This window comes from Gavia stellata, unplaced genomic scaffold, assembly GCF_030936135.1.
Source record: "Gavia stellata isolate bGavSte3 unplaced genomic scaffold, bGavSte3.hap2 HAP2_SCAFFOLD_117, whole genome shotgun sequence".
Lineage (NCBI taxonomy): Eukaryota > Metazoa > Chordata > Aves > Gaviiformes > Gaviidae > Gavia > Gavia stellata.
Window position 1 is genome coordinate 46,821 of NW_026777371.1, and position 7,670 is coordinate 54,490.

The window sequence follows — 7,670 nt, forward strand, 5'->3', positions numbered from 1 at the left end:
CAGGGGCGCGCTGGCCAATGGCAGCGGGGGGCGGGGGGAGAGGGGAAAAGGAGGGCGGGGACTGCGCCGGCGCTGCGCAGCCCGCCCGATGGGCGGGGCCTCCCCGCTCCGCCGGCCAATCAGCGGGCGCGGCGGCGCGGCGGCGGCCAATCGACGAGGGGCGGCGGCTCAGGGCGGGAAATGGCGGCGGCGGCGGAGGCTGCGGCGTTGGTGGAGCGGCTCGAGGTGGCGGCGGGACCGGACCCCGGGGGGGCCCCGGTACCTTGGGGGGGGCGGGAAGGGGTCCCGGTACCTCAGTGCGGGGCGGGACGGGACTCCGGTACCTCAGTGCGGGGCGGGAATGGGCCCCGGTACCTCAGTGCGGGGCGGGACGGGGCGGGAAGGGGCCCCGGTACCTCGGGGGGAGCTGTCAGGGGCCCCGGTACCTCAGTGCGGGGCGGGAATGGGCCCCGGTACCTCAGTGCGGGGCGGGAATGGGCCCCGGTACCTCGGGGGGGCGGGAATGGGCCCCGGTACCTCAGAGGGGGCTGTCAGGGGCCCCGGTACCTCAGTGTGGAGCGGGAATGGGCCCCGGTACCTCAGTGCGGGGCGGGAAGGGACTCCGGTACCTCAGTGCGGAGCGGGAATGGGCCCCGGTACCTCAGTGCGGGGCGGGAAGGGGCTCCGGTACCTCAGTGCGGGGCGGGAAGGGGCTCCGGTACCTCAGTGCGAGGCGGGACGGGACTCCGGTACCTCAGTACGGGGCGGGAAGGGGCCCCGGTACCTCAGGGGGGGCTGTCAGGGGCTCCGGTACCTCAGTGCGGGGCGGGAAGGGGCTCCGGTACCTCAGGGGGGGCGGGAATGGGCCCCGGTACCTCAGTACGGGGCGGGAAGGAGCCCCGGTACCTCGGGGGGAGCCGGCAGGGCGGCGGCATCCCCCTCGGGGCCCCTGACAGCCCCCCCGGTCCCCGCAGGCGCTGGCGTGCCCCCCCATCGCGCTGGTGGTCCCACTTGAGCCGGCGGAGGCCCTGCGGCTGCTCTGCACCCCCTCGGCCCGGCGCCTGGCCCTGCTGGAGTGGGTCTGCTCCCGGTACCGGGGTTGGGGGGAGCCTCCCCGTCCCCCATCCCGGCCCCCGCGCCCCCTCCTCACCCGCCCCCCCCCTCGGCACCCCTTGCAGGGTGTACCCCCCCCTCGCCGCCCGCCTGGACGCCCTCCAGGATGGCCCCAAGGATGCCCGGCTTCGAGGTAGGAGCCCCCCTGCCCCAAACTGCCCCCCTAGCCCCCCCCGGGCAGCCCCTGCGGCTCCTTCCCAGTTCAACCAGTGCCGGTTCTCCTACAGAGCTGGCCGGACTGGGAGCAGAGCTGATGCTGTGCCGGGGTGACGACACGGCGCTGGTGGAGGTGGGAGCCGGGGGAGTGTGGGGAGGGCTGGGGGGCGTTAAGCGGGGTTTGGGGGGGCCGGGGGGGTCACCCCTGTGCCCCCCCCGCAGGGCACGGCCCCCCCCGAGCAGCAGCTGGAGTTCATCAGGGACCTGCTGGACGCGGCCCCCCCGCCGGGGGACGAGAGCGGGGGCTCCCAGGAGAGCAGGTAGGGAGCCAGGCGTCCGGGGTGCCCCCCCCACACCCTGGGGACCCAGTCCCACGGCTGTCCCCCCCTTGCCCCCCCCCAGGCGCAGCGCCCTGCAACGCACCACCCGCTTCCTGCACGAGGTGTTGGAGACCCCCGAGGGGTTGGCAGCCCTGAGCCCCCCATCCCCCCCGCCGCTGCCCGCCTTCGACGACAGCCCCCCGCCCAGGTGGGTACGCCGGCGCCCGGCCCCCCCGCCCTGGGGGTCCCAGGCGTCGGCACTGACCCCCTGCCCCCCAGGAGACCCCCCCACCGGCGCTCGGGGCCGGAGCTGGAGGCGGCGCTGGGGGCGGCGCGGCGGCGCCTGGAGCTGCTGGAGGCGCAGGTGAGCCCGGGGGTCCCCGGGGAGGGGGCGCGCCCCCCCCCTCGCCCCGGGGTCGCTCCTGATGCCTCTCTCCCGCAGAGCCCCGAGCTGGGGGGGGCGCCGGGCCCGGCCCCCCCCGCCCTGCCCGCCCTGGGGGTGGCGGGGCGCGACCTCGCCGTCCTGGCCACGGCTTTCGGGGCGACGGAGCTGCAGGACCCCTGGGGTCCCCCGGGCGTGGGGCAGCCCCCCGCCCTCGCCGCCTGCGGCCCCCTGGCCCCCCCCGTCTGGCAGGGCCTGCGGCAACTCGTGCAGGTGGGGGGGCAGCCCCGGGCGCCCCACGGCTGCCCAGGCCCCTGAACGTGGGGGGCCTCAGGTCGGGTGGTTTGGGGGGTGTGTGTCTCTGTGCCCTGTAGAGGAGGATTGGGGGGGGTCTGGGCCCCATGGGAGGATATTGGGGGGCATCCTGGACCCCACAGGAGGTTGGGAGGGTCCCTGGGCCCTATGGGAGGATATTGGGGGGCCTCTGGCCACCATGGAAGGGTCTTGGGGGTATCCTGGACCCCACAGGGCGTTGGGAGGGTCCCTGGGCCCCATGGGAGGAGATTGGGGGGGTCCCCGGGCCCCATGGAAGGGTCCTGGGGGGTGTTCTGGACTCCATAGGGGATTGGGGGGGCCCTAGGCCCTGTAGGGAAGGACTTGGGGTGTCCCTGGCTTCCACAGGAGATTGTGGGGGTCCCTGGGTCTCATGGGAGAGTGTGGGGGGGTGTCCCCGGGCCCCATAGGGGGATATTGGGGTGTCCCTGGGCCCCACAGGGGGTTGTTGGGGTCCTTAGGTCCCACGTGAAGATTCTGGGGGGGTCCCTGTGTCCCGCAGAGAGCTTGGGGGGTCCTGGCAGCGTTTGGGCCCCACGGGAGGGTGTTGGGGGGGGTCCCTGGGCCCCACATGGAGGGGTTGGGGGTGGGGGTCCCGTAGATGCACTGGGGGGGTTGGGGGAGGCCCTGGGCCCTCTGTGGAGGTCTTGGGGGGCCGGGGGGGAGGTCCCTGGGCCCCATGGGGGGGGGTGTGCAGCACTTGGGGGTCTCTGCACCCTATAGGGAGGGCACTGGGGGGGTCTCTGGGGATTGGGGGTCCTTGCTCCCCTCGGGGGGAGTTTGGGGGGTCCCTGTGCCCTATGTGGGGTTTTGGGGGGTCCTGGGGCTGCCAGTGCCCCACGGCCCCCCCCGTTCCCCCCCCCAGAGCCTGGGGGCCGTGGCCCAGCTGGGCGACACGGCGGCGGAGGTGACGCGGCTGGTGGGGGGGGCCCGGCACCGCGCGATGGGTGAGTGGGGGGGCGCGGGGGGCGCCCCAAAACCCTCTTGGGGAGGGGGGAGTTTGCGGGGGGGTCTTTTGGGATACTGGGGGGCTCTCTGGAGTTTTGGGGGGCAGCCCCGGGGTTGGGGGGGGCTCCAAGCTTTTGGGGGCACCCCCGGGATCGAGGGAGGTCTCCCTCAGGTGGGGGGGTGCTCGTTTTTGGGGCCCACCCCCTGACCCCCCCCTTCTTCCCACAGAGACCCGGGTGGCCGCCCTGCAGCAGTGCTTCGGGGACGTCCCAAGAGCGGGGACCCCCCCCAGGAGTGACCCCCCCGCCCGCACGCCCGGGTTCGTTGCACTGCTGGGGGAGGGGGGGCGGATTTGGGGTGTCCGTCCCCCCCCGCGCCTGGATCTGGGGGGGCGTCAGGGGATTAAAGAGGCGGAGAGCGACGCTAAGTGCCGCTAATTGAGGGGGAGCGGACCCCCGGGACCCCCACCCCACGGCGCACGCGGCGGGGCGGGGCGGGGGGGTCCCGAGGGGCCGCCCGGCCGCCCGGGTTCTATTTTTGGCGGGGGGGGGCGAGGGGGGGCCGGCGCGTTTTCGGGCCCTATATGGAAGGAGCGCCAGGGTCGGGCCGTGTTTACACCGAACCCGCCGTGACTCAGCGCCGGGGGCCGAATTCCTGCCGGCGGGGGGGGGCCGGGGGGGCCGACCCCGCAGTGGACCCAGGCCTCCGGGTGCCGCCCCACCCCCCCGCCGCCCCCCTGCGTGCACCCGGGCGTCCGGGGCTCCCCGCCCCCACCCCTCTTTCTCAATGACGTCCCTGCCCCCCCCAGATTCCTGCGGGGGTGAGATCATCCGGACGCAGCCAGCCCGGCCCCCAACCCCCCCCAAAACCCCGGCGGGGGCAAGAGCCCCACGCGGACCCCCCCAAAACCCCCTGGGGGGTAAATGCCCCCCCCCGGGCCCCTTGTGCCCCCCAGACCCCCAACTCCTGTCGCCCCCCAAATGTCCCCGGGGTCCAGGGCTTCCCCCAAAGCACGCGGAGCCCTGTGCCACGTGTGACAGGCGTGTGGGAGCGACATGGCACCCGCACAGGTGTGTAACACGCGTGTGGGAGCGACATGGCACCCGCACAGCCATGTAACATGTATGTGGAAGCGACATGGCACCCGCACAGCCATGTAACATGTATGTGGGAGCGACATGGTGCCCACACAGGTGTGTAACACGTGTGTGAGCATGACATGGCGCCCGCACAGGCCTGTAACACGCGTATGGGAGCGACATGGCGCCTGCACAGGCGTGTAACACGTGTGTAGGAGCGACATGGCACCCACATAGGCGTGTAATGTCTGTAGGAGCGACATGGCACCCGCACAGGCGTGTAATGTGTGTGGGAGTGACATGGCACCCGCACAGGCGTGTAACACGTGTGTGGGAGCGACATGTCACCCACACAGGTGTGTAATGTGTGTGGGAGCGACATGGCACCCGCACAGGCGTGTAACACGTGTGTGGGAGCGACATGTCACCCACACAGGTGTGTAATGTGTGTGGGAGCAACATGGCTCCTGCACAGGCATGTAACATGCGTGTTTGCAGGTGCAAGAGCACCATGGCATCTACACAGGTGTGTAACGTGTGTTTGCAGGTGCGGGAGTGCCATGGCACCCGCACAGGCATGTAACACACGTGTTTGCAGGCGCAGGAGCGACAGGGTACCCTGCACAGATGTGTAACATGTGTGTTTATGCATGCAGGAGCGACATGATGCCCACACAGGCATGTAACACACGTGTTTGCGCATGCTGGAGCGACCCAGTGCCCGTGCTGGTGTGTAACACATCTGTTTGCACGTGTGGGAGCAGCACAGTGCCCTGCACAGGTCTGTAACACGTATGTTTGTACGTGGGGGACCAATAAGGCTTACTGCGGGGCCATGTAACATGCGTGTTTGCGTGTGTGTGAGAACATGATGCCCTCCATAGGTTTGCACATATGGGAGAGAGATGGTGCCGCGCAGACACGTAACACGTCTGTTGGCACGTATGGCAGCAACACAATCAACACACAGACACGTAGCACACGTGTTTGCACATGTATGAGTGGCACAGAGCCCCCGCAGGCGTGTAACACGCATGTTTGTGCATGTGCAAGTGGCGCGGCACCCCGCGCAGGCGTGTAACACGCGTGCCAGGATCCTCGTGCGAGGGCACACGCGTGTGCGAGGATGCTTGTGCGTGCGGACGTCCCCCGACTCCCGTGCCAGGGCTTCCAACACCGGCTGCCATGGGGGCCCCCGGTAACGAGCCCCCCCGTAACGACCCCCCCATAACGAGCCCTGTGGTAATGAGCCCCCCCATAACGACCCCCCCTAATGAGCCCTGTGGTAACGAGCCCCCGGTAACGAGCCCCCCCGTAATGACCCCCCAGCGCTATCGGGGGGCCCCGGCCGGAGCAGCCGCTTCCGTCGCTGCCTCATTTCCTGACCCCAAAGTGCCGGGGGGGCCCAGCCCCATAGAGCCCCATAGGGTCCCATGGCATCCTACAGGCTCCCCATGGGTCCCGTCCTGCCCCATAGGGCCCCCGTTCTGCCCCACAGCATCCCTATGGGCCCGCCCTTCCCTATAGCCCCCCTACGGGTCATTTCCTGTCCCAGGAGATCTCCATGGGTCCCCCTACCCTATAGGGCCCCAATTCTGCCCTATAGAATCTCTATGGGCCGTCCTTTACCATAGGGCACCGTAGAGCCCCTTTACTGCCCCATGGGGTCCAGTAAAGCCCCTTTACAGTCCTGTGGGTTCCCCATATGTCCCCCTTCTCCATAGGGCTCCACAGAGCCCCTTTACTGCCCCACAGCATCCCTATAGGTCCCTCTTCTCCATAGGGCCCCACAGAGCTGCTATCCTGCCCTGTAGCATCCCTATAGGTCCCTCTTCTCCATTGGGCCCCACAGAGCCCCACAGCAGCCCTATAGGTCCCTCTTTTCCATAGGGCTCCCTAGAGCCCCCATCCTGCCCTGTGGGGTCCCTATAGGTCCCTCTTTTCCATAGGCCCCCCTGGAGCTGCTATTCTGCCCCATAGCATCCCTATAGGTCCCCCCTCTCCATAGGCCCCCCAGAGCCCCACAGCATCCCTATAGGTCCCCCCTCTCCATAGGTCCCCCGGAGCCCCATAGTGTCCCTATAGGTCCCCCCTCTCCATAGGCCCCCCGGAGCCCCACAGCATCCCTATAGGTCCCCCCTCTCCATAGGTCCCCCAGAGCCCCACAGCATCCCTATAGGTCCCCCCTCTCCATAGGCCCCCCGGAGCCCCCCCCCCGCCCCATGGGGTCCCCACTGCCCCCCCCGCCCCCGGCCCCCCCTCGCCCCCCCCCCCCCCCGCGCGGGGGCGGGGCTCCCGCCGCCCGTTACCAATTAAGGCGCCGCGCGCGCCGCGCGCCCCCCCGGCAACCGCCACCCGCGCGGCGGCGGCGGCTCCACCGGCTCCACTCCCGCCCCGGCTCCACCGGCTGCGGCTCCTCCGCGCCCCGGCCCCCTCCCGACCCCTGACCGGCGCCGCTCCGGTGAGCGCGGGGCTGCGGGGGGCGTGGGGCGGGAGGGGGGGGAGCAGCCCCCGGCGCGGGGGGCACCCCGCTTTTGGGGAGCGGGGGGCTCTTTGAGGGACCCCCGCGGGGGTTCGTGAGGAGAACCTCCTCTTAATGGGGCTGGGGGACCCCCCCGGGGGGGTCTGGGGACCCCTCTGAGGGGAGGGGGGGGACACCCCTCTTTTGGGGGGTCTGGGTGAGCCTCTGAGGGTCCCGGGGGGTGTCGTGAGGAGGAAGCCCCCGGAATGGGGCTGGGGAACCTCCCGGGGGGGTCTCGGGACCCCTCGGGAGGGGGGGGGGGGGGACGACACACCCCTCTTTTGAGGGGTCTGGGGGAGCCGCTGAGGGTCCCTGGGGGTGTCGTGAGGAGAACCCCCCCTGAATGGGGCTGGGGACCCTTCTGAGGGGAGGGAGAGAGGGGGGACCTCTCTTTTGGGGGGTCTGGGGGAGCATCTGAGGGTCCCCGGGGGTGTCGTGAGGAGAAACCCCCCTGAATGGGGCTGCAGGACCCCTCTGAGGGGAGGGAGAGAGGGGGGACCCCTCTTTTGGGGGGCCTGGGGGAGCCGCTGAGGGCCCCCGGGGGTGACATGAGAAGAAACCCCCCTGAATGGGGCTGGGGACCCCCCGGGGGGGTCTCGGGACCCCTCTGAGAGGAGGGAGAGAGGGGGGACCCCTCTTTTGGGGGGCCTGGGGGAGCCTCTGAGGGTCCCCGGGGGTGACATGAGAAGAAACCCCCCTGAATGGGGCTGGGGAACCCCCCGGGGGGGTCTCGGGACCCCTCTGAGGGGAGGGAGGGGGGACCCCCCCTCTTTTGGGGGGTCTGGAGGAGCCTCTGAGGGTCCCTGGGGGTGTCGTGAGGAGAAACCCCCCTGAATGGG